The 27,630-nt window shown below is 37.2% G+C and overlaps 1 protein-coding gene across 4 annotated transcripts in view; it reads left to right on the top strand.

Annotated features, from left to right (window-relative positions):
* The window catches only part of CTNNA2 (catenin alpha 2), a 1,152,426-nt gene that overhangs the window by 286,587 nt on the left and 838,209 nt on the right, over positions 1-27,630 (top strand). Inside the window, exon 1 of one of the 4 annotated variants that reach the window (XM_012452104.3) lies at positions 17,539-17,637. The exons of the other annotated variants lie outside the window; for them this stretch is intronic. The gene's annotated coding sequence lies outside the window, so the exon portion shown is untranslated. Of the gene's footprint in view, positions 1-17,538; positions 17,638-27,630 lie in introns of those variants that run through there. 4 annotated transcript variants of the gene reach the window in all.

Genomic DNA, 27,630 nt, shown 5'->3' on the forward strand with positions numbered 1-27,630 from the left:
TTTTTTTGTATATGATACCGCTGTAAAAGTAATATGGACATGCCTTGCTACCTCTCTGATCCAAATAACACCGTCTCTTGACCGGATCCTCGTGGTGGCCTCCTATTTGCCACTCTTTCTGCCATCATACTTTCCTCAGTGTGTATCCAGAGTGATCTTCTAATATGTAACTCGGTTTGTGCCACTTTGGAAGCTGCCAAGGACTTCCCATTTTTTGCAGGGTAGAAGCCAAAGACCTTACAGGCCCCACCTGTTCTGTACTGTGCTCAGTTCTCTGCATTCACTTCCTCTTACTCACATCCTTTCTTTCTGGGCTCTGGTCACATTGACCACACAGTTCATTGATGCCAACCATCTTTCACCCTCAGGATATTTCTACTGTCTTATGGCCCTAACTTAAGTTCTCTATCCTTAAATGCATTTAGGGTTCACTCCCTCAGTCCATCTGATCTCTGCTCTAATTTTTTCTTCCCAGCGAGGCCTCCTATGACCATCCTGTATGAAATAGCTCCTTTGTTGATCTCACCCATGTTAATACACTGTTTTTTACACAGGAAAATGATTCTATGAAAATCTGTATTTCAAATTTGTTATTATCTGTTATGTTTCTATCCTTTCCAGAATATAGAATCCACGAGGGCAGTGATATTTACTGTGTGTTTGCTTGGTGCCTTCCTTTTTGTATTTTCAGTGCCTAGAGAAGTGCCTTACACACAGCTGGACCTTGGTGAATATTTGTTGAATGAATAAAAACAACTGGGAAATAGGTACTCCATTTCAATTGAGTAAATGGGCAAGGACTTCAGTAATTACTAGATCCTATGATATGGTATTTCTAACTTTGTAAGTATACCCCAAAGAAAAAAACCTTAAAAATAGCCACTTGCATGATATTGTTTGTATGCTGTTTGCAATTGCTATGTATACATGCTAACAAAAGGGAAAACTCAGCTAAGTGGTTCTAAATCAAGGGAAGAAGGAGGTGGGCAGAGGAGAAGATCCCAATCTCCTGTTAAGGGTGTTACTTGTGTATTCCATAGGGAAACACATTGTTATTGACTGGAAGACATCTTATTCCATTTCCCATATTGAAACTCTTTGTAAAACACTAACAAGTTCTTCAGTGTGATTTAGTACACATGGAAAGCAAATGACCATGTTAACATGAAATGATATTTAAATTGAAAAGCAGAACAAAGAATAGTAAGTAGACATGGATTATATTCTTTTTATTTTATTCATCAAAATTAATAAAGGTGGAAAGAATCATTTAATTAGAATGTAAGTTTCATTTTTGACTCAAAATGCAGAGCATCAGCTGATAAATTTTCCTCTATAGTAAGGCCCCCTTTTCCCCCAAAGTTATGCATGTACTGTAAAATGTAATGGATTAAACACACCCCACGTTGCTGTTGAAACACACATCTTATTTTTACCTCAAGAATAAATGAATTAAGAGATTTTTTTTCTTTTTTGAATGTGTTGGGGGAATAGGCAATCTTTCCAGAAGAGTCGGCAGAGGTGAAACTAGTTACCACACTTTAACTATAATGATAGTAGACTCTCCTCTGATACCTTAGAATATACTAAGAAATTCAGTTAAGATGTACCTGTCTTTACACTACAACACTAGAGAACTTTCTAGAGGAGTACGATCCTGTAGCTATTTAATTGTGATGCTTACGAATATGTCATTCAGCAACACTTTCTCATAACTACTCCCCAACCTGCTGATTTTTGCTTCATCTCCCATTGTTTAACACATTTAATTTCACAGGATTTCTCAACCTAACAACCCATTGTCACCAAATAGATATAATCATTCCTGTCTCTGAACTGTTTATCCATCTGGGAACTTCACTTTGCTTCTTTCTTACTTTAAATGCCCATTTTTCTCTTCAGGGCATTGAGTGATCTGTCCAATCCCTTAACTTGCCTTGGCACTATCTCCCCTGTAACCTACTCATTCCTGCTTCTGTGTTCTTCACCCTTATTGAAAACTCATTTTGATTACTTATAAAAAATTGTGTCCAAAACCAGTAAGATGACCTCTTTGAAACAGGCTCTAAGTCATCCTAACTTCAAAATAATCACTGCCTTTCTTTGTATTGCCATGATTTTAAAAATAAATTATATTATTGTACACTGTATTTTCTTTATTTGCTTTTGTTTTTATATACCCATAGCTTTGTTCAACTTACTATTCTAGCAGCTTTATAAAAAATTGAGACCATGTGATCTGATCCTTATAGTATTAAACTGCCATACAATTAAGGGGAGCCCAGTGAGTCAGCTGAGACTTTTTGTATATGATGCAGGAGACACGGGGAGTAGTAGCAAAGATGAGCTTAACAGGATTGTTTGTATTATTCATAAAAGACGGAGTAAGCAAGTTCGTTAAATTTTTAAAAAATTAGAGTGATTATCATTGCATTTGTTTACTATTGCTATTGCAACATATTACTACCCACTTACTGACTTAAACAAACACTAATTTATTATCGTATAGTTCTGCAAGTCAGAAGTTTAAAATCAGTTTCACAGGCTAAAGTCAAGATGATGGCAGGTTGGTTCCTTCTGGCTGTGTTGGGGAGAATTTGTTTTCTTGCCTTTTCCAGCTTTTGGAGGTCACTGCATTCCTTGTTTCATGTTCCCCTTTTTTGCAATGGCATCACTCCTACCTCTGCTACCATCGTCACATTTCCTTTTGTCTATTGACCGTCTTGCCTCTGTCTTAGAAAGACCCTTCCAATTACATTGGGCCCTCCTAGACAATCCTGAAAATCTTCCCCCGTTAACCACACGGGCATGGTGCCTTTTGCTATATAAGGTAACATATTCTCAGGTTACAGGAACTAGGACATGGACATTTCTGAGGAGCATTATTTTGACTCTCACAATCCGTACTAGTGCCAGTCTCACTCACTTAGATGAACGCGAAAGACGTTACCCTGAGTACACTAGAGGGTATGTCCGACATGTGGATTTTATCCCTAGTGCATGCCACTGCAGGCGAATAGCTTCAGATCTTCTCTTTTGGTCCAAGGAGTTTGGAAAGTCTATCTGTTAGGCAATGGTAGACTCTCGGTGCTTTTCAAGCAGGTAAAGAACCTGCTCAGTTCTGTATTTTAGAAAAATAACTGGTGGCAGAATGAAGTGGATGGGAGCTCAGACTTGCATGGTGGAAAGCCTAAACCCAGAAAGAATGGCAATGGAATTGGAGTGCAGGCAGATGTTTCAGAGATATTCCAGAGAAGATAGATTCTGTGTGGACTTGGAAGTGTTTGCAGAGGTAAGAATATAGAGGATGCCTTTTAAAATGTTTAGCTTAGGTGGCAATATAAGAAATGACAACATGAATCAGTTTGAATATATTTAGTTATAAATATCTGTGAAAAATGCCTCTGTCAGCTTCAGAATCAGAGGTTGGCAGTCAAGTTGCAGAAAACATACTGCACTCAGATTTACAAATATGTATTTTGGACTTAACTGAAGGTTAAGGGACACCTGCTTCCATGAGAGGATGCCAGAGTGGTTGCATGCATGTATACATGCATGTCCACACACATACGTGTATACCTACAAACACACATACATATTTGGAGCATATATGTATACAAGCACATACATACATGCACACAATTTACTGACCTTAGAGACCAGGGTATAATAGCATAAATCATCAAAACTTCTAGGTATCAGTGCTCTTTCCAATACAGACATTGCTTGCATTTCAGTCTGTGCAGGCTCAAACTCATTTTATAATTTTGTTTTGCATACATTTCATACTTAGTCTCATCTAAATATAAAAGAAACACAAAGCGATTAAAAAATAAATCCTTTACAATACAAAGTCGAGAAGTTGTTTCTTGCTCTCAAAGACTTTAATGTCTGATGGTAAGATAAACACATGCAATAATGATACACCATGTCAGCCGATAAAAAATAGTAATCACTAATATTTACTAAGATTAAACCTTATGAGCTCAGCACTGCTGAGCCTTTTAAATGTGTTAACTAATTAAATGTTACAATCATCATATAAGGTGGATGTTGTGTATAAAGTACACAACAGAGAAAAGCTTTATTCTAGTCACGAGTCAAACCTGTGTGAGTCAGGGAAATGTTCCTAGAGGAGCTAGCCCTTGAAATGAGACTTCATGGATGAGGTTTTACAGGTCTATAAATGTGAAAGGCTATCAAAAGAAGAAGAACATTGGGAAAAGCTGAGAGATTTGAGAAGGCACAGTGTGTCGGGGAATGATGAGGGGGCCAGATTTTAAAGTGCCAGAGGGAGAATGGCAACAGATGAGGCTTGCCAGGAATGGGAAAGTCAGATCACAAAGGACATTGTGACCATAGTCGAAGTTTATTTTGTATGATGTGGTTTATGGGAAGACAAATGACTTTGAGCAGGATGGTGAGCCAATTTGATTTGCATGTGAGCTGAGCTTTTATTGCAGAGGGAAAAATGCATCCCTGGGGAATTGGTGAGAGGTGAGGAAGCCAGGAATCACAGTAAACACTCAGGGGTCTATCTCAATGGTCTAGGTTAAAAATGATGAGAATTGCATCTTCTGTGGTAGTACAAAGGACAAACACGTGGCATATTTTAATGGTAGAGGTGAGAGTGTGTGGTGAGTGGAAATGGGGAATGGAAGGAAACTGGGAAATAGAGGATGGTGTCCAGGGGCCCCTCGTCAAGACTGGGATAGTGAGAGGAGAGACAAGACTTCTGGGAAGATGGTGTAGTAATATGTGGATATGTTCCATTTGACATGCTTCCTGGCTAACTAGGGAGAGGCCTCAATAGGTACTTGGCTATATGGGTCTGAAACTCAAGACATATTTGGCCTAGACATGCAGATTTGGCAATCTGTGATGAGAGTGGAAATTAATCTTCTGGGAGAGACTGAGCCAATTAGGAAAAACAGATCATATGAATAGAGAAAAAGACCAAAAAAGAGTACCTCAGGGAATACTTACATTTGGAAATCTACTTCCAGAACAAATGAGAATCACAGATAGTGATGGTGTAGTCAGCAGTACATCAGTAGTAGCTGAAATGATCATGGTAGATGCAATATCTTAGGTAAAATTTGTAGAAGCAGAGCAGTAAGTAAAAAGATATAAATGAAACCCTGGGAAAGAGGGAAAGAGGAATTTCAGCTAGGAACTGTTTAAGACCTGTTAGGAAAATTACCAAGCCAAATGGTGTCAGAGAAACCAGAGAAACGGAAAGGCACTAGAGAGAGGGAGGAGTGAGCAATGTCAAAGGACACAGAAAGGGCAAGTGAGGTAATACTGAAAATTGCTCTTTGACAATTAAGAGAGTAACAATTAAGTGGTAACCTTTGTGAGAGTGATTTGAATATGGTGGTGAGGGTAAAATGCCAAAAACAGTGAGTGTAGCAGTAAGTGGGATTTGAAGGCTATATACTGATGAATTGAGACGTATTAATTGTTGATTAAATAAATGACCTTCTAAGATATTTTGAAACTTAACTTCAGTGTAATGTTAGAAATACAGTGAGGTTGTGGCTTTTAAATGAAATTGCTTAGAAATCAGATTGTAAGGCCAGAGAATAATTATTGGAACCAGGTAAATTGTACATAGAAGTGTCAGTCGGCTACCAGTTATCCCTATCATCCATTCTCCTGCTGTTCTCTTCAACTTCCAGTTTTGATTAAGTGTCCCCAATCCAACCATAGTTATGATGTCCTTTAATGTCCCTAGTATTGATCATTACTTAGACTTAGAACATGCATAAGATATAGTAACCACTTTGACAAGCCATAAATATTAGGAACAAGAACTATCTTCATCTGGCTTATTCCTTAGAAGTAGAAATTATAAACTATTTTGCAGATCATTTAGAACTTAGAGAATTTATATTAGCTAGAGCTGATTAATTAAACATTTTATAACTTTATTTCCTAGAGTTGAATGAATCATTTGTTTTGAATTAGTACAAACCTACATGTATTAAACTTTGATTCATGGCTTACAAAGTATGAATAGTCTGGGCACAGATATAAAATTAGTCCAGTACAATTATTGGTAGATTTCAAAAACTATTTAAATAATATGTTTAGCTTCTACATGAATTAACAGACATAAAAAAGGTCACCCAAGATCTGTTCAATGGTTGTCACTGAATGTTGAGATATTAACAGAGTAGGAGATGGGTATTTGACCTGTGGGGCTAAATAAGAATCTCATGAGATCCCTGATGCCCTAAAGATTAATCCAGTTTGTTTTTCCCATTTCTCTCCCAGACATGCCTCAACCAATCCTTTTTACCTCTCCTTTCATCCTTCCAATGCTGAAAGATTTTAAAATAAAGAACTGGATTTACCTATAGAGACATGTAAACAATAATAATGGGTCAGGATAATGTATTGAGATAATGTTTGTTTCATTCTGCCTGCATCTTCTCTTCTCTTAATTACAAAGAAATAATTAAGCCTCTGTGTGTTATTGCTTCAGGGGTAGCCTTAGTTATGTAGGATTTTTATTTCATGAAAACATATACTCCTTGAAAGAATCATGCTAGTGGAGAGAAGAAAATGGGGGAGAATATTACTTTTGAGCTGAGAGGAAGTAGAAAGAAGTAGGAGTATTCTCCAAGACTGGGAAGTAGATGGAAGACTGGGTGTTCCACGAAGACCAAACCCATGGCTGTGCTTTAGCAGGATCACAAAGGAGACATCCTCCAGGTACTACTAGGGGCTCCAGGTTCTCAGCATTTGGAAAAATTTAAGCCCAGGTGCAGCAAGGGATCAAATGTAATTTGGACAATGAGCTGTCATTCTCAACCATCTACCATAATCTCTTCCTTAGGTATAGTAAAGACACCTGTATTATTTGTTGCTCTCTGGAGGACAAGTGGCCTCCTGAATTCACAATTGAATTTCTTAAGAGTCAGATGTAAATAAAATTAAATAATGTGACATTTTTATACAATGCAGTTGTAGATGCAAATACCAACTAGTATAATTCTTCCATTAAAAAATAGATTTTTGAGTTCTAGTCAGGCCTGTTCTTTCTCAGCTCTGGAAGTATATCCTTGTGCATAACTGGTATATTCTCTACTGTCAGCGGTCTTGTGTTAGATACAGTTCTCCATGGATATCACTTTTCTGCACATCATGTGAGCAGAAGCTCTTGGTACTCTTTGTACGTGACTAGCTTTTCAAGGATGTTTGCATAGTAAACAGGCTTGGAAATAAAGATAATGTCTCCCTCTGGAGCAGAGGACAGCCATATTTGCTATCCATAAAAGACTGTGTTTCTCTAAGCTCAGAGTTCCTTTCCTGTTAAAGATTACTATGGGTGCCAGCATCCACCTGTGCTCAGCCTTCAGCCTTGTTGCCCCACAAAACTGTCGCAGGTTGTCTTTTTTTCTTGCAGTGTAACATCTTAGACCCTGTGGCATGCTGGATAAAAGATGGTCTTGTGCTTGGATGCATTCTTACAAGTTCTTTCTTACTTTGCCTGCCACACTGCTTGGTTACTGATTCATTCCAATGAGTTGCCACTACCTTTTTTGAGAGAAAAAAATTAGGCTTGTGAAGTTTGGAAATAGTGAAGAGAGCTCAGACTTTAGGATCACAATTATTGTCCTAGATTGAATATTTCATGGTTTTGTGATACTAGAAAAATCACTTACCATTATTCCCTCAGTTTCTAATCAGTAAACAGAGAAGAGGATACTCATGACATTGTCACTTGTGAGTACCGAACAAAATGGCAAATTTCTGAAATCCAAAGAACCTTATCAATGATAAAAAAAAAGTATGCAAATATATTTATTTCTATAATATCTATACCGAACAATGCCTTGTAATTTTGTAAGTCACTTATTACATATTACAGATTCATTGGTTCTTGTACTACATTTATTCTTCTACTTAACAGAAATCAGTAGAACGTTCACTCAGAGCTAAGCTGAATCAATATTTTGTCCAGTACATATAGAGAATTTTGGATATATGTTTAGTATGATGCCAATTCAGAGAACATGGACCTAAATGGAATATCTTCGGTGAGCAGCATGGTGACATTGAAATGGAAGGCAATGAAGGAGAAAGAGGAGCCTTGTGTTAAGAGCTCTGCAGAATGTGCAGTATTGCAGTGCCAGCAAGTTAACTTGCCAGTTTCAGAAAAGCTGGTAGATGACATAAGACCGTGTCAAAGACAAATCCCTTTATTACTTACAGCACAGCAAGTGGCATGAGTCTCAAATTCGTGTTGGATCTCCTTACCCTTAGTCCCATGGGGATGAGGCAGAGGGACTCATGTAGACCTGGGCATGCAGTGGAGCTGTGCCCCAACTGAGAGTCCCTGAGCCAAAGGAACCTTTATCTTTTTTATTGGACAGTAAACAACCATTCTCCAGCTAAAGGAACCTGAATCTTTTACACTGGATTATAGTAAACACTCCCCTTAAGGGAGATGTTATTTTCATTATAGGAAATAATAAGCAAGCCTGGCCTGTACCCTCTCTATCTTCCAAGGTTTTCATTGTGTAAACATCTGTAATAAGATAGTCTCAAAGAAAGGGACAGTTAGTGCATATGCTCACAAGATGTGCAGAAAGTTGAGAGACCCATATGGAGAATGGCTGCCCAATATCCAGGTGAAGGGAGACACCTTAAAGTAAATCTTACCTCCTTTACCATTAAGTCTTGGGCCAACCCAAATTATAGTGCAGAAATTACAATACATAATCAGTATTACTGCATAAAAATCCCTATTCTTCATTTTTATTTTCATTTCTTCTTCTACCTTTCCTAACACCACACACACACGAACACATTCATGGTCACAGAAGGAGATAAAACATGCAAGAATAAGAATGATGCAGTGGACTTTGGGGACTTAGAGGGCAAACGGGGGGAAGGGGGTGAGAAATATAAGACTATAAATTGGGTTCAGTGTGTACTGTTTGGGAATGGGTGCACCAAAATCTCACAGATCACCACTAAAGAACTTACTCATGTAAACAAATACCACCTGTTCCCCAAAAACCTATTGAAATAAAAAAATGTGCAATGCTATACTATTTCTCTAACAGAAAGTCAGCAAAGTCTCAGGGTCGTCTGAGTTTAAATATGACTATCCAGTTGGGTGTTCTGTGGATGGGATGAATAAAAAATAGAATCCAGTCGGCCGGGTGCAGTGGCTCATGCCTGTAATCCTAGAACTTTGGGAGGCCAAGGCGGGTGGATCACAAAGTCAGGTGTTCGAGACCAGCCCGACCAACATGGTGAAACCCCATCTCTACTAAAAATACAAAAATTAGCCGGGTGTGGTGGCATGCACCTGTAATCCCAGCTACTCAGGAGACTGAGGCAGGAAAATCGCTTGAACCCGGGAGGCGGAGGTTGCAGTGAGCCGAGATTGCGCCACTGCACTCCAGCTGGGCGACAGAGTGAAACTCTATCATAAAAATATGATGTATTTTTATATAACATTGTCTTTTCTTGCCTTAATTTCAGCAAAGTTACATATTATGTTATTATAGTAAAGATTTTTACATAATTTATGTTGTGTTGAGACTGTCTAAAAGATTTTAAGATGTAACAGCAAAGTACACAAACTTTAAATATATTTTCCAAAAATCAAAAGGAATTACTGTAAAAATATAAAATATTTTTTATGTACGTATTTAAAAGCTTTTTTTCTAAGTTTTTTAAATTAGCTTGCCAAATTTAAGGGTACCAGAAAAATATAATCAATGACTATTAAAATTTTAAGTCAATTGTATTAAATTATATTTTATTAAATTTGTTTATGGAAAGAAATTATTAGTATAGTATTCAATGACTAATTGCCAAAACAAAGGACAGTATCATGTTTTACACAGGCTACATCAGGACTCAAATATATGTACAAATTTAAGAATATAATGAATCTAAGAGTACAGTGCTGATGTGAGTACTGTGACATTTTGTGTAGGACTCAGAACCAGTTTGAAAGAAGAAGAGACATAAAAATGGTTACTCAACACTAGTACGAGAAAATGCATTTCCATGCAAGAACCTATTGCGTTCATTAGTCTTTTCAGTGAAATAAATGCTTCTCTTCAAATCTCCTTGTCCTCAGGTGAAATGTCTGTTTTTAACAACACAAAAGAGTTCTTACTTAGTATTTGGACTCAGTCCCCTTTTCCTTTGAGGACATTGGGCACTATGTCTTCTCTGGGCCCTAAAAAGCCTTAGTCACAAGGATGGATATTTAGGGCCGCAAGCTTCACTGTACCAGTGCGAACACACCAGATCCCAAGTGACAGGGATGCATCTGTTCTTTAGTTCTTTATCTTTTGTGTGTTTTTGATACTTGGGTCCAGGCTCTTGACCCTGGACAAGAGCCCCTCTTAACACTGTTAGGACAGAGACAGATCTTGTCAAATAGAGAAAAAGTTAGGTATCTAGTCTTTTCTGGATCTAAGAAAGCTTTTAATATTATAATTCCTTTAACAGCTCTTTAAAAGTGGTCTAAACTATGCCCAAGTTGGTGATATATTTATAGATTAATAAATGCCTCCCCTGTCCCTACAACAGCAACAACAAACAGAAACCAAAAAGCAGAAACAGAAAAGGAACCCAGCATACATACTTAAGTGAGAACTAACTCCTGACCACAAGTGGGGCATACAATCAGACTGCCTTGAGGACACATGGAGGGAGGGCAGCATCCAACAGGCAGAGATGAGCCTAGTAGGAAGGATGGATCTGTCAGATGTGTGATGGTTAGAGGTGGTTGGTTTTGGGCAGGTCCAGGGTTTCAAGACAAGTAAGTGAATCAGTTTGGGAAGAAAAATGCATATAGCAGCATCAGTTAAGTAATGAGAAGTGGCACAGTGTGATCAAAGCAGGTTACTAGGAATGCAAATGAAGATGCTTCCCTGTCCATGCTAAAAAGATGCAATCCACCGTTGTCTTTATTACGCATTCCTGCTGTGGCCTGGAGTACTGTATTAGCCCTCCAGGAGATTGAACAGTGCAGGGATGAGGTAGATGTGATTCATGAAGCTCAGTCTCATTATGCATGTTAAATTGATCACTTTCAATGTGATTTGTGCTGGCTCCCAAGAAGCAGTTTTTCCTTTTTCACTTCCAGCTCTGTTGCCAAAATTCCCATTAAGGTCATTACATTCTGTCTTTAAAAGTACCTTTCAAAATGCAAACAATGTATGAAAATTGTAAAAACATTGTCAACATAAGCTATTAATGCCAGAATGGCAGGAAATCGGCTTTTTGTTGTTTTTGTCCACAAAATATTGGAGGGGCTAGAATGAGAAAGTACCTATGTAGACCTCTAGTATAAATCAGGTGGGAGGTGGGTAGGATGTAATGGAAGATAGAGAGATCACCAAAGCCCAAGCATGCAGCCCCAGGTGGTCATCTAAAATAAGCGAGATTGGTCTCTTTTCCTTTGTTTAAATGGGAGACTTCAGCTTTCTTAAAATTGAGTGGCTTAACCTAACAGAGAAATTGCCTCTGTTGTTCTTGTGTTTGTACATTTAAATGTTTTGATTTAGGAAAATAATTCATGATGAAGAGTGAAACATTTTAAAAGTTTCCATTAAATAAGTTCCAGTTTACTTATTCATAAAAGTTAATGATTTATTATTAGATGCTTTAGGTTCCCTTTGTTCTCTGGGGTGGATTCTATTAAATGAATCATTTATTCATCATTATTTCTTAATCATTATTTTTATTTGTATTTATACCAGTTTTTACATGTAGGGTTTCTGCATCCCTCTTACTGATACAAATTTACCTTTTTTTTTTCATATGTATGTTTCCTGATAGAAAGGAGATCTTTGGAATCAGCCAGTCTGGTGGTTCTCTAAGCATAGTCCCACGACCTGCAGCATTCTCTGAAAACTTGTTTAGGATTCATATTCCCTGCTCCATCCCAGACTGCTGAATGATACACTTTGTTGGGGGTGGGTTGGGGGGGGCAGGGGGCAGCAATCTGTGTTTTAACTGAACATTCAAAGAATTCTGAACTTATGGTCTAGTCCAACTCTATTTCTCCACATCAGGAAACAGGTTGAAAGTGAGATGGTACTAATCTCCTGGTCATCAGACTCCCACTGAAGCGTTTTTTTTTCTTTTTTTTTTTTCTTTTAATCACTATACTGAGGTTCATGTTAAGAACATGATGTGAGTCTCCTGGCGGGTTTCAGGACTTTCCAGTCCTCATGGATCTCCAAAATCTATCAGAGCCATCTAATAGTATAATAAGATACTTCTTTTTTCCTTTTAATCAGATTTGTATTTTTATTTGAAATTCATTTATTTATTTATTTATTTTTAGATGGAGTCTTGCTCTGTTGCCAGGCTGGAGTGCAGTGGCGTGATCTCCGCTTACTGCAACCTCTATGTCCTGGGTTCAAGAGATCCTCCTGTCTCAGCCTCCTAAGTTGCTACAACTACAGGCATGTGCCACCACGCCTGGCTAATTTTTTGTATTTTAGTACAGACGGGGTTTCACCATGGCCAGGATGGTCTCCATCTCCTGACCTTGTGATCCACCCGCCTTGGCCTCCCAAAGTGCTGGGATTACTGGCGTCAGCCACTGCGACCGGCAGAAATTTAAAATATTTTAAACAATGCAGAATGAGAGATGAAGCACTGGAGTGAAACCAGTTGTAGTAAAAGCCAACTAATTTATATAATAAGACATTTCTTTTTTACAAAAATATTCATTTTTGAAAGAATAACAAGTTAAATTGAGGCAACTAGAAATTATGATGTGACCAAAAGGTGACTTCAAAGATGACTCAAAAGAAATCTATATCACAAGAGCATGGACAGACATTTCAATATCAAAACATGAAAGCCAATGTAAAAGCATTGGCGCAAATTTCTGTAAGATAGGCATTTTGAATAAGACTTTGAGGATGTCAGACTAGAGTAACAAGGTTTTATAAAGTAAATTCTCCCCAGGATAGTGCTTTCATTTGTTTTCATTTCCAGAAAATAAGAAAAGCAGCAGACTGGATTCCTCAAGGAATCTCACAGCGTTCCAAGGTGATGCATGGAAAGTAGGCATCTGACATTAAAAACAGGTGATCTGGCGGGGCGCGGTGGCTCACGCCTGTAATTCCAGCACTTTGGGAGGCCGAGGCGGGTGGATCACGAGGTCAAGAGATCGAGACCATCCTGGTCAACATGGTGAAACCCCGTCTCTACTAAAGATACAAAAAATTAGCTGGGCGTGGTGGCGCGTGCCTGTAATCCCAGTTACTCAGGAGGCTGAGGCAGGAGAATTGCCTGAACCCAGGAGGCGGAGGTTGCGGTGAGCCGAGATCGCGCCATTGCACTCCAGCCTGGGTAACAAGAACGAAACTCCATCTCAAAAACAAAACAAAACAAAACAAAAAACAGGTGATCTGATTTATATTTGAAGAAAAGAGGATAAATTCTCCTGAGATAGTACATCGTCCTCTCTCTTGTTCCCTCAGGTGAGCCGCAGCCTAGATTTGCAATCCAGGACCCAAGGGATACTTTCCAGGGCAGCTCCTGCCTGTAGTTTAAGCCAATGTTTTGTATGTCAGCTTACAGTTATAATTCTGATGCAGTCTCAGACGTTGTTTTTTTTTATGCTTATGTATCTAGATAAGTATTGAGGTGCCTTAATCTTTTTTTTTTTCAACAGGAATTCGTTTAATTCCAAACACCACACCCCAACTGTAATATAGATCTTCTATAGGGTTGGCCTACACAGATGCAGACTGGCGAGGAACTTTTTTCATATAGTTTGAGGGGTTTTGTTTTTTCTGCAAAAACTCTCCTTTCTTTCTTGTCCAGAAAGGCATGTAGAAATGAGCCATATTGTATTGAGGAAGAAGCTCATCTTGTATGACCTATCAAAAATAGTGCAGAAATTTAAATTCCCAACTATTTTACTGTACATAACAAAGATTCAGAGGTATCAGTTAGGCTGATCCATCTTTGGAACAGACAATGAAGCTTAGAAAGAGAGAGAGCAAAAAGAGCTATTACTGTAGCCTTTAAATTTTTTTCTTAAAATTGTTTAGCATCACTGAACTGAAAGGAGCCTCAGATTCACAGTCTTAATGTCACATTAGCATATTCTTTTCATTCTTTAAACTATATTTAATTTATTTTTCCACAGGGTTATGGTAGTGATCATTATGAAAATGTATTTTATTTTCTATGTCATAAAAATAGCAACATCTTAGACACAGATGTAGGTCAGTAGTCATGGTAATTACTTACTCTGTAGATTGGCATAATAATGCCCATTTTTCTCAGAAGGGAAAAGTTCAGGGATGTGGAACTGAGTAGAAAGAAGAAGCAGTCACATGATATGAAAGGCCAAATGACTGATAACTGTTTTTCATACATTACACAAGATTGTTTTCCTAAGGACCTTCACACGCAGGTGGATTAAACTTTAACTTATGTCAATATATCAGAATTTGCTAAAAGCTGTAACTTTGTCAAATAAAATGCAAGAGAACTCTTTGAGATGCAGAGTATGGTGATTCTAATTCAAATTTGGAAAGAAAATATATTTTTATAACAAGTGATTTTACAGTAGCTTGGAAAATTAGAAAACTAAGAATTTCTGGGAAGCCTGCATGGTTACATTATAAAATATGGCTGTGCTGCTTTTTGTGCCAAACTCCAGCCCCCATCTCTTTTCTAAACCCCAGGAAAATGTTCTCCTTTGCATTGAGATATGTACATTCCCACTCAGATTCAATTCTGGTTCTTTCTCTGAATGAACATTGCCTCCCTCGTCTGATTCTCATTTGCTATTAGTTTTACCTTTATTTGTCAACACCTCAGCAATATGTCTCCAAAATTGAAAAATGTAGAAAATGCTAAAAAGAGTCAGCTCAGATGATCTTGACAGCAGCTCGTGTCTTGGAGAAGATGACCAGTGTCTTGGGGAGTTTAGAGGAGCCAGCCAGCAACAGATCACCTCGACCTGCAGAAGGGAACAATAGCCAAGGAGGGTGGCAAAAAGAGATAGATAGGCTCCAGCTCTACAGAGGTGTGCGATGGGAGGCCGCTAGAGTACACTAAAATTTAGGCAGGAGCAAAAGTGGAAGTGTTGAGTAATCTGTACATTTTTTGATTAACATGCCTGCTGAAAGAAAATTTTAGTGTGATGAATGATTATTGGGGGGACTTTTTGAGCACCAAATATTATTTAATAGTTGTAATGTGATGTCTATCTGCTCAGAAAGGCTTGGGTCATTTAAGTACCATAGAAAGTGGTTATGGAGATTTACTTAAAAAAAACTGGTCCTTAAAACTTTGAAAAGTATTCAGTCGTTGTCTCTAGATTGATATAATGGGGGAGCTACAAGGACATTTTAACCCAGCAATACCTGAATCCAGATCTGTGCTTTTTGTCACCCAAGCAAAGGTAATAGTATGTAATTTTTGTACTAATTAAAAGCTCTTTAGAGAAATTAGAAAGGGCTTGAGAAAGGTTTGGCTAAATTTAAGTTTATGAGAGAGGGTAAATTGTTTTCAAAAACGATGAGCGAATGGACTGGATACCTCTTGCCTCTTGTGCACTCCTTCATCGTCTTCAGCCATTGTGGCGGTGACCAGCTTCCCACAGATGGAACCTAACAGCAGCCGGCTCAGCTGCAGCCAGTTTCTCTTGCTTTCTGCCCCAGGGTACACTTTTGCCATGGGCTTTTGGAACTCTTGGGGGAAACCATCTAGACATTCTAAGTCAAGTATAGTAGATAGTTAATGTAATAATGAATAATTTATGTGCTAATAAAATGCGCTTTTTTTTTTTTTAGTCTAACTCTCGCCTAGGTTGGAGTGCAGTGGTGTGATCTTGGCTCACTGCAACCTCTGCTTCCTGGGTCCAAGCAATTCTCCTGACTCAGCCTCCCAAGTAGCTGGGATTACAGGCACGCACCACCACATCTGGCTAATTTTTGTATTTTTATTAGAGATGGGGTTTCACCATGTTAGCTAGGCTGGTATAGAACTCCTGACCTCAAGTGATCCACCCACCTCAGCCTCCGAAAGTGCTGGGATTCCAGGCATGAGCCTCTGCAACCGGCTTAGATGTTCTTTAGGGAAATTGGAAAGGGCTTGAGTTCCAGGTTGTTGATGCCTCTTAAATGAAATCACTAGAGCTAATAGATAAGAGCTGCTTCTTCCCTGCCTTAGGCAGATGAGGTTGAGGTACATTCTTCTTGTCTCTGCAAAGATTCCCAGCAGTAGTAGTGTATCCAGGGGATCACAGACTCACTCTGTTAATTTCCTTGGTTCTTGAATACAAAATTAGAGTGGATCCACTTAGCAGTGTGTAGAACCCTCAAATTAGTTCTCTAATCCATGGAGTAAAAGCTATTCTGTAACAAATGAAAAGGCAGAAGCTTCTGATCCCTCTTCCAAGGATAAGATAAATCAGAACAAGTAAATCCTAGGAGAGATTGCAAAGATTGGTGCCAGCAAAGACCTAAGGTACCTAGAGCCTGTGATCTTCCTCAGTATTACCAATTTTTATTATTGTATCACTCCTGAAACAATAGAGAAATCCTGGCACATCTGCCACTCAGACCACATAACCCTCATGGATCTGACAATACCATGGAGTATGTGATGGTTAAGAATGCTGTGTGGGCTTGTTCATGACCCTCCAGAGAATTGCAGTACAGACCCCTACAGGTCTGCCTTCTATAGGCCAAGACAGGGAGATGATCATGAAGGTGCAAAAGAAAGAGAAAAGGAAATAAAATGCAATAGCAAGGGCTGAAGCATTGAAGTCTCACAGTCAGAGAGAGAGCACCTCCCACCAGAACAAAACAAAACAAACAAAAAGAAAAAGAAAATTAATTTTAATCATTGAAGGCTGGAGACTCCAATATATGTCTCTCAGAGTTGTTGTATCTATTAATAGAATATAATGAGTTAATGTATGGGAAGGTCTGGAATTGCGTTCAGTAAATATTCATTTACATTATTCTTATCATTGATGACTACATTGAGCATCTTTCACAGTAAATGCTAATAAGTACTGCAATGAATTCTGTTCTAAGCAATCACATGCAGCACCAGGGATTATCGTACATACTTGGGGATTGTCATATTACCTGAGGAATGTGTCAGAGATATCCTCAGCTACAGAAAGCTTCTAGGTACAAAGGGATAATGTCGTAAAGTAAATTATTGTAACACCAGTTATATCCTCTCACAGAGCATTTCTTTCCATTTTCACAAAGTAGAGCTGTAGGAGTTAATTATTTTAAGCAAGTTCTGAAGTTGCCAAATGGGTTAATGTTGTCAGATGAGTGATTTGAGAACAGATATCATGCCAAGTTTCACCATTGCTTGTTTGGTGATCCTTCCTGGAGCCCTGATGACTCATATGTTTAGGCCAAGTGACCCCAAGGTTATAGTGACTGAACTGCTTCTGGACCAGATATGCAGCTGGATTACGGCCCTTTTCCTACTCTAGGAAGGCCTCTGAAGAAAGTGCTAATGAAAACTGCCCTTCAGTAGTTGTAGGTACAGAATGAAGCCAGGAGACTCAAATGTTAGTGGGTGAAAAAGACCTAGAAGATTTGTTTTTAGCATGAAATGCAGATTGACTGTGTGTCCACTGGTTTGGTAAAATGTCTAAATTACTTGCTTTTTTTTTTGTTACTGTTTATGAATTGTCCGTTATGGGGACAGAATGTGCTTTTCAAATTACTTTGGGCTTTATTATCTTTTATTTCTTTTTCTGTTGTTAATGTGCAAGCACAAGAAAAGGCAGAATTATGTTTCAACACCAGTTAAATGAGATGAAATCAGATAATGGCTTTGAAACATTTTGAAAAGTTAAAAGCTATACAAAAATAAGTTTATATAAATATTACATGTAATATAATGAAAAAATGCAAGCTTTTTTGATAATCATGTCATTATATTGGTATTTATTTGCACTAGTCTTTCTTGAAAATTTTGAAATGTGATTTGGTAACATCATTTTCAGAGAGTTTAAATCCCCTTTGGATTGTCTATTTTGCACATAGTTGATTTTATGTTCTTTATAATCTTCTTTTGCAATCCTGAAAAAATGTGTTGCTTAATAAATGCTTTAAACTATGACATAGTCCCTTAGAATTCAGTTGGTGTGATGAGAGAAATCATCAATTTGGCTATGATGCATGTGTCTAAGTTTTATTACAACTTTAGATGCAAAAGAAAACACTCTAGTAGTCTAAGTTAAAGAAACACTCTTTGTGGGAATATTTCATAGGGTAGGAAGGTGGTTAGATAATTACTGTTAGACTGATACAAAAGTTTTTTTAAAAGTCTGTCACTAGACTCTTGACTGGGAGGCAGCTGGCCATATGGTAGTTGGGTTACCAGTTTCTCAAGCCAAGCTATAATTCCATTATAGTTCATCAAAAAGTTGTTTTTTAAAAATGTTTAGAAATACTTATTTCTTCCCACAAATAAGTTAAAATTGTAATCTCAATAATGTTCCCAGATATGGGAAAACATACCTGTTTTTTCAATAGTTTTAGTACGTTTTTATATTCATCATACAGTGACTATTCAGTTCTTAAAGAAACTATATTCATATATTGCCAATATTTTTAAAAATCCTAAAAAAAAAAGTTTATCTTTTAACATATACTGAACTGCTAGAAAATAAATCTACCAGATTAAGAGAAACACTGCTGATTTTCTTCTCTTTTAATCAAAATCACACAGTCACACTTTATTATTTTTGTACCCTAGTTGGTATTTTTTTTTAGAAAAATAAAAATAGTTAAAGCAATAGAAATATAATAAAAAAGAATATATAGTTTTATTTGGAGTAGTTGAATTTTCCTTGTAGCAGTGGCCAACTTCTTTTCTGTGATTCAAGACTGAGGCAAATTTTGAGGTTAAGAGCTAGAGTGGGGAAGATTAATGGAATTTATAGTTTGACTTAATTTGTGTCATGAAATGTGAGCATAGATTATTCTAGGAAGGATTGTAACCTACTGTTTTTTATATATTTAAATAATAAAATGAGAAAGTGTACATAAGTTTAGATATTAAAATGCCATTATCGTCTGTGAACATTTTAGACAGTGGATTAGAGATTGAGAAAATCTTTGATAATGCAAAATAATTAAAATGCAAAGTATAGTACTTGAATGGATGGTATAAAAAGAACCACTTTTAAAACTGATTAAAGAAAATGCTATGAACATTTCAAAAGTCTCAGTTCTAAGTAGCGCAGGTATCAGAGAAATCTTTTAAGGGGAAATTGCCCCTGTGAAGAGTCTTGAAGGAGAACAAGTATAAGCTGGGCCAAATGGGAAGGAGGGGAGCAAGGTCACCATGACCAGAGGGGTTGGGTTGTATATAGGAGGTCTTGTAGGAATTGTACATAAAGTGCTTTTATGGTATGACTTAAGAAGAAGCTTGAAGGATAAGATGTAGCTAGAAAAAGGCCTGTTCTTTTGGATGATTGTTTAATAAGCCCAAGGCGCCTAGAGAATGAGTCCCCTATCCCACCAAGCAAAGGTTGAGTATTCCTTATCTGAAATGCTTAGGACCAGAAATAATTCAGATTTTGCACAATTTCAGATTTTGAAATATTTGCATATATAGTATGAGATATCTTAAGTATAGGCCAAAAGTCTAAACATGAAATGGCTTTGTTTCATATGCACCTAGTGAAGGTTATTTTATACAATATTTTAAAATAATTTTGCACATGAAACAAAGTTTTGACTGTGTTTTGACTAATGCTCATCACGTGAGGCCAGGTGTGAAATTTTCCATTTTCATTTTATTAGCACTCAAGAAGTTTTGGATTTTGGAGCATTTCAGATTTCAGATTTATGAATTAGGGATGCTCAACCTATTTTATGTTTAAATAATAATAGCAGTAGGTTAGTGAGCTCATTTTCTCACAAGGTAATTTTGGCTATGACTCCTGTTTTGCTGAGTGCCATTAAGAGTATTAAGAGTTACATTATACATTTAAAATAATTTTATAAGGAAACAAAAAATAGCCTATAATTTTCAAAGATCAGTAGGTTAAATATTATCATTTCAACATAGCTTTTGCGTATAAGTTTTCCACGTACTGTCAATATAAATTCTTTTTCATGCTTCTTTCAAGCTCTTTAGTTATTTATACCTTCCTCACTACTGCTATATTTAGATTCAAATGCCATGTTACAGTAGTTAACTCTAATTTATTATGGGCACATAATGGGGACTAGGGCCACCCATTAAGGCTATGCACCCATTGGAGGTTTATTTTTAAACAAAGTGGACATTTTATAGTTTTTAAGAGTACCAAAACTTTTTCTTAAGAGGACATGAAGGGAGCAGATTGGCATTTCAGATAGATGACTTTGGAGGCAACTTAAAAGATGTTTTGAAGGTGGAGAGAGAGCTGTATATGTTCAGAGGGTTTGCACAAACATCTGGATAATGGAACAATTGATTCCTACAATGTTCTGAATAAAATAGACAATGAAGCTTTATGTTAAAAGAGTGGCTTGGAGGAGTTACTGGGAAGAAAAGGAGAAGAAGGTGACTGGGACCCTTCCAACTCCTGCCCACCCTGTACCTGTCCCTTCATTGTCCCCAGATGACTTACACTTCCCTGCCATCCTGAACAAACAGAGGGTACCATAGCCACACACTACCTCATCCCATGTTCTCTGGATCTCAGGACCCTGTGACTGCCCCAGTCTCCCACATTTGCCTCTGGCTTTGCCTCTTCCTCCAAACTGAGTTGTTAGCTGGAAAACTAGTGGTCTCTTGGGGGTTGCTTCTGTCTACAACCTGCCCCTTCCTCCTCCTTGAAAGTTATAGCATCTCTGGGATAAGTCTCTTCTTGAGTTGAGATCATATTTTCATTTATTATCTCCCACCTGCCTCATACAATGGATACTCAATAAAGGTCTAATTAAGTTAAATGCCAAGTCTCCTTCTTATCGGTATCTTATTCCTGAGCAACTGACGTGCTCAAGCATTCTTTATCCTAAAACTAAACTCCTTTCCTGAGTCCTAATTCCTCCAACTCCGCTGTTTCTCTTTACTCCCAAATGGACTCAGTGTAGCTTACCTTTGCCTTACCTGCTCTCTCCCCAGTCTCCTTCACTCTTCCACTTCCAGGCCCTTTCTTTACTGTAATTTTAATGAAAATTGCTCTCACTTTGATCCCTTAAGGACACATTTTTATACAAATATATTTTTGGTTTGTTCATCCATTCTACTAGAGTTGGAATTATTTTTCTTTTGTGTTACGTCCTATTTTTCTTCTTTGTAGATTCCTGGTTTTTATCCTCCAATGTTCTTATTCCCCCTTTTCCAAAAAGACAATGCAATAAATCTTCTTTCTTTATTGTTTGACTTTCACTTTTATAACATTTAAAGTGATGTTTATGGTGGGTTGAAATCAAACATATAATCTCTTTGGATTGTTTGCTAAATTAGCCTTTTTCCAACATCTTCATTTTTTTCATATTAAGAACACATTTCCTCTTCTTAACTTTAAGCAGTTTTATCCTTAAAATAGTTTAAATTGTTCCTAGTAACTGAAAACATCCTCTTTTAAATTTCACTTGACTGAATGCATTGTTAATTCTTCCAGACTTACTGAATTTATTATATTTTATTCAGTGTTCAAACATTATATTGGCTCTTTGAAAGTTATTAAAGTTTCTTCTCAAAAAATGAATTAAAGTATTCCATTGAATGAATAGCACTTACATTACACATTTAAAAAAGAAAAGTGCTGATGTATTTAAAATCGTTTATTGAAGTTACAGCTGTCCCATTTGGCTTTAAAAAGCACAATGCTATTATGTGAATTGTAAATGCTAAAATATTGTTCTGAGGGGGAAAAAGCTAAGCATGTTAGAAGAAAATTATACTTTTCTAGTATGGTGACTGGATTTCCTGTCAATTTACATTTATGAAACTTCTTACTTTGATATCAAGAAATTACAAGTAGATAATCTAAACTTCCAAAATAGGATCACTTTTCAGATTTTTCAAGTAGCTGATTGCTACCATCAGCTGTCTTTAAGAACTCATCATGATGTATGATATCAAATTTTCCTTTACAAAAGATTACTTTTTACCTGGCACTTACCTTGTAAAACATAGTACTTAGAATTTAAATGCTGATGAGGGTAATTTAAAGTATTTCAGAACACTTTCTCTACAGATGATTTGTCTTCAAATTCTTTCCCTGGCTTACAATGCCCTGTATGATTGAGACCTTACCTACTGTGCCAGTTGGGTTCAGTAGAATTAGAAATGCAAAATATTTATTGGGGGTTGCATGTATGAAAGAAGAGAAAAGAGAAGGAAAAAGGAGTACTGGGTAGTGAGGGCCTTACACTGTGTTGTTGCTCAGAAAATATGTTGGCAAGGCCAGTGAGGAGTTCCAGTGCCAAATTTGCCCTTTGGAGGAGTTATTCATTAAGCAAAAATGGTTGGACTCTACTCATTAACTGAAGCTACTTGGGGAAAGCCTGTCATAGCTTGACGGCCATACTGGATCCAACAGCATCTAGCTAGAGCTATCACCTAATTCTCGCTTACCTTTTCATTTTCTTTACAGTGTCTTTGAAACAGAATAGATTTATGTTTATAAAGCCCAGTTTGTGAATTTTCTATTCTTTTATGAATCATGGTTTTGGTTTTGCATTTAAGAAATCTTTGCCTAACACAAGCTCACATCAATTGTATCCTCTTTTTTTTTTGTTTTCTAGGAGTTTTATAGTTTTATGTTTAGATTTTAAATTTATTTTGAGTTAATTTTTTATGGGCAAATTTGGGGTCAGGGTTTAATGTCTTTATGCATGGATGATAATCTGTATCACCATTTCTTTTTTTAAATTATTATTATACTTTAAGTTCTGGGATACATGTGCAAAATAGGCATACACGTGCCATGGTGGTTTGCTGCACCCATCAACCCATTATCTACATTAGGTATTTCTCCTAATACTATCCCTCCCCTAGCCCCTCATACCCCAATAGATCCCAGTGTGTGTTGCTCCTCTCCCTGTGTCCATGTCTTTTCATTGTTCAGCTCCCACTTATGAGTGAGAACATGCAGTGTTTCATTTTCTGTTCCTGTGTTAGTTTGCTGAGAATTATGGTTTCCAGCTTCATTCATGTCCCTGCAAAGAACATGAATTCATCCTTTTTATGGCTACATAGTATTCCATGGTGTATATGTGCCATATTTTCTTTATCCAGTCTAGCATTGATGAGCATTTGGGTGGGTTCTAAGTCTTTGCTATCAAGAGCAGTGCTGGAATAAACATACATGTGCATGTATCTTTATAGCAGAATGTTTTATAATCCTTTTGGTATATACCCAATAATGTGATTGCTGGGTGAAATGATATTTCTATTTTTAGATCCTTGAGGAATTGCCACACTGTCTTCCACAATGGTTGAACTAATTTTCACTCTCACCAACAGTGTACAAGCATTCCTATTTCTCCCCATCCTCTCCAGCATCTGTTGTTTTGATTTTTTAATGATCACCATTCTAACTGGAATGAGATGGTATCTCAATGTGATTTTGATTTGTATTTCTCTAATGCCCAGTGATGATGAGCTTTTTTGCATATGTTTGTTGGCCACATAAATATCTTCTTCTGAGAAGTGTCTGTTCATATCCTTTGCCCACTTTTTCATGGGGTTGTTTGTTTTTTTTCTTGTACATTTGTTTAAGTTCTTTGTAGTGTTTGGATATTAGCCTATCATCAGATAGATTGCAAAAATTTTCTCTCATTTTGTATTAGCTCTGATGATAGTTTCTTTTGCTGTGCAGAAGCTCTTAAGCTTAATTAGATCCCATTTGCTAATTTTGGCTTTTGTTGCCATTGCTTTTGGTGTTTTAGTCAAGAAGTATTTGCCCTTGCCTATGTCCTTAATGGTATTGGCTAGGTTTTCTTCTAGGGTTTTTAGAGCTCCTGGAGGAAGCACTAAATATGGAAAGGAAAAACCTGTACCAGCCACTGCAAAAACAAACCAAATTGTAAAGACGATCGACACTTTGAAGAAACTGCATCAACTAATGGACAAAATAACTGGCTAGCCTCATGACGGGATCAAATTCACTTATAACAATATTAACCTTAAATGTAAACGGGGTAAATGCCCCAATTAAAAGACATCATCATTTCTTAGAGACTATCTGTATTAGTCCGTTTTCGTGCTGCTGATAAAGACATAACCAAGACTGGGTAATTTATTTAAAAAAAAAAGAGAGAGGTTTAAGGGACTCACAGTTCCACATGGCTGGGGAGGTCTCACAATCATGGTGGAAGGCAAAAGCCATGTCTTACATCACAGCAAGCAAGAAAGAATGAGAGCCAAGTGAAAGGGACACGCCTTATAAAACCATTAGATCTCATGAGACTTATTACCTCGAGAATAGTACTGGGGAAACAACTCTGATGATTCAGTTATCTCCCACTGGGTCCCTTCCACAACCAGAGATGAGATTTGGGTGGGGACACAGCCAAACCATATGACTATTCTTTTGCCATTGAATTGCCTTTCACCTTTTCTAAAAGTCAATTGATCGTATATATAAGGATCTATCTTTAGATATATTCTGTAGCATCAATTTATGTGTCTATACTTTTGCCAATACCATACTGTATTGATTTTTGCATTTTTGTAAGAATCTTAAAATCAAGTAATGCCTTCTTTGTTCTTTTTACAAAGTTGTTTTGGGTATTTGAGTTTCTTTACTTTTCTACATAATTTTTAAATCAGCTTTTTTATTTCTAAGAAAAGGAAGAATTCTGCTATGATTCATACTGGGATTATATTCAATCTATGGATCTATTTGGGGAGAACTGACACCTTAACATTATTAAAACTCCCAGCCCATGAACAAAATATATCTCTTAATTTGTTTAGATCTTTTAAAATTTCTCATCATCTTTGAAGTTTTCAACATATAGATCTTGTGTGTAGGTATACCTGAATATTTTGGCTGCTGTTTTAAATGATACTTTTTCAATTTTCAGTTTTTTACTGATTCTATATAGAAATACAATCATTTAGTTTCATGTGCATGTATGCATGAATTGACCTTATATCCTGTGACCTTCTAAACTTACATATTATTTCTAATGTCATTTTTTATAGATTGTTTGAGATTTTTCTACATTGATAACTCTGTTATCTTCAAATAGTTGTAGTTTTATTTATGTTTTTCCATTCTATATTCTTTTCTTTCTCTTGACTATTGCACTGGCTAGGACTTCCATTATGTTGGTGAATAGAAGTGGTAAGTTCAGTTATCCTTACCTTGTTCCTGGTATTAGAAAGAAAACATTCAGTCTTTTGCATTTGAGTAAGATATTAACTGTAGTTTTTCCTTAGATTCCTTTATTGGGTTTAGGAAATCTTGTATTACCTGTTTGTGGAGTCACTAGCCTGAATGGGTGTTAAATATTTTTCAAAGGCATTTATTTGAATCTGTTGCAATGATCACAATGATCATACTAAAAAACAAAAGTAAAAAATGGTCTCATAAAGATTTCATAATCAAGCTTATTTTCTTTGCCCTAATATATAAGAAACCTTATGTTCTCACTCATGCCTACATTTCTCTAACCTTGTCATTCTCCACATGTTTTGGTAAAAGGAATTGCTTGCATTTATCTGAATATATTATGTTCATATCTAGCAGTGATATTCGTAATAAATGTTGTACTTTGCCACCCAGATTTCTCCTGAAGCATAAAAGACCTAGTTCCCAGCCTCAGAGAACTGCTGAGTGATAGAACTCAGCTGTAACCCCTCCCCAAGAGTTACCTTCTGATGGAAAGTACTGCCTTAAGTAGGTCGTGCCAACTTTCCTGGAACATCCTGTGTCTAATGCAGGGAGAGAGAGCTCAGCCCCCACACCCCAAAGAGGGACAGTAACACTGCAGGTGCAGTTCTGAAGAGGACCAATCCAACTTCATAGGTGCCCATGGGGTGAGTTTAGACCTTGTTAGTTTAGTTAGACTGGTTAAATGACTACAGTGACATTTTTCCCATAGATGAGGGGTTTCTCATGACATAAGACTTTCAGTGCTAAATGTAGCAGAGTCCTGGGTAAAGTAGGTTGACTTTCACCCAAAATTTCAAAGCCCAACTCCTCTCTAAAATCCTGCTTTGCTCCGTTCTACCACAGTTGCTGATCCTGAGCACACACTCCTTGCTTAACTTCCCTTATTCTAATCTCTGCCCTAGCACGAGTGCAAAAGACATGAGAAGGACAAAAGAAGAAGCAGGGAGACCGTTAAGGGGGGCAATTGCATTATCCAACAGAGAGATTTATGAGAGTAACAGGCCTAGGTTAGTGAGAGCGAAGATGGATGACAGCTAGACAGGTGCAATATCCATTTTACAGGTCAAGCTAATGAGTCTTATTGATGAATTGAATTATGGATCATGGAAGCCTGTTCAGAGTTGAGCAAACGGTAGCATCATTTACCAAAATGAGAATATAATAATAATTTGCTATATCTTCACTTCAATATGGGATGTGCGAGTGGAGATTTCATGTAGACATAAAGTTATAGAGCTAAAGTGATGTCTGGGTTAGTGGTACAGATTTGAGAGGCAGTGACATTCAGGTTATAGTTGAAATCACAGGAGCAAATAGGATCCTCAGAAGAGAGTTCAAGGGTTTCAAGTTCTTTTGAGGATCTGATGAAAGCTGAGGCCACATGAGTGTCTTCTTTTGAAAATTGTCTGTTCATATCTATGTAAATTTGTTTAAGTTCTTTGTAGATTTTGGATATTAGCCCTTTGTCGTGAGTGGATGGCAAAAATGTGTTTCCATTCTGTTGGTTGTCGGTTCACTCTAATGATTATTTCTTTTGCTGTGCAGAAGCTCTGGAGTTTAATTAGGTCCCATTTGTCTATTTTGGCTTTTATTGCCATTGCTTTTGGTGTTTTAGTCATGAAATCCTTGCCTATGCCTATGTCCTGAATGATATTGCTTAGGTTTTCTTCTAGGGTTTTTATGGTGTTAGGTCTTATGTTTAAATATTTAATCCATCTGGAGTTAATTTTTGTATAAGGTGTAAGGAAGGGATCCAATTTCAGCTTTCTGCATATGGCTAGCCAGTTTTCCCAACCCCATTTATTAAATAGGGAATCCTTTCCCCATTGCTTGTTTTTGACAGGTTTGTCAAAGATCAGATGGTTGTAGATGTGTCACATTACTTCTGAGGCCTCTGTTCTGTTCCATTGGTTTATATCTCTATTTTGAGATATACCATGCTGTTTTGATTACTGATTACTGTAGCCTTGTAGTATAGTTTGAAGTCAGGTAGCATGATGCCTCCAGCTTTGTGTTGTTGTTGTTGTTGTTTTGTGTTTTTGCTTAGGATTGCCTTACCTATGCAGGCTCTCTTTGGGTTCCATTTGAAGTTTAAGGTTGTTTTTTTGCCAATTCTGTGAAGAAAGTCAACGGTAGCTTGATACAGATAGCATTGAATCTATAAATTACTTTGGGCAGTATGGCCATTTTCACGATATTGATTCTTCCTAACCATGAGCATGGAATGTTCTTCCATATGTTTGTGTCCTCTCTTATGTCCCTGAGCAGTTGTTTGT

This window comes from Aotus nancymaae, unplaced genomic scaffold (assembly GCF_030222135.1).
Source record: "Aotus nancymaae isolate 86718 unplaced genomic scaffold, 86718_ANA_hifiasm-v0.15.2.pri h1tg000017l, whole genome shotgun sequence".
Lineage (NCBI taxonomy): Eukaryota > Metazoa > Chordata > Mammalia > Primates > Aotidae > Aotus > Aotus nancymaae.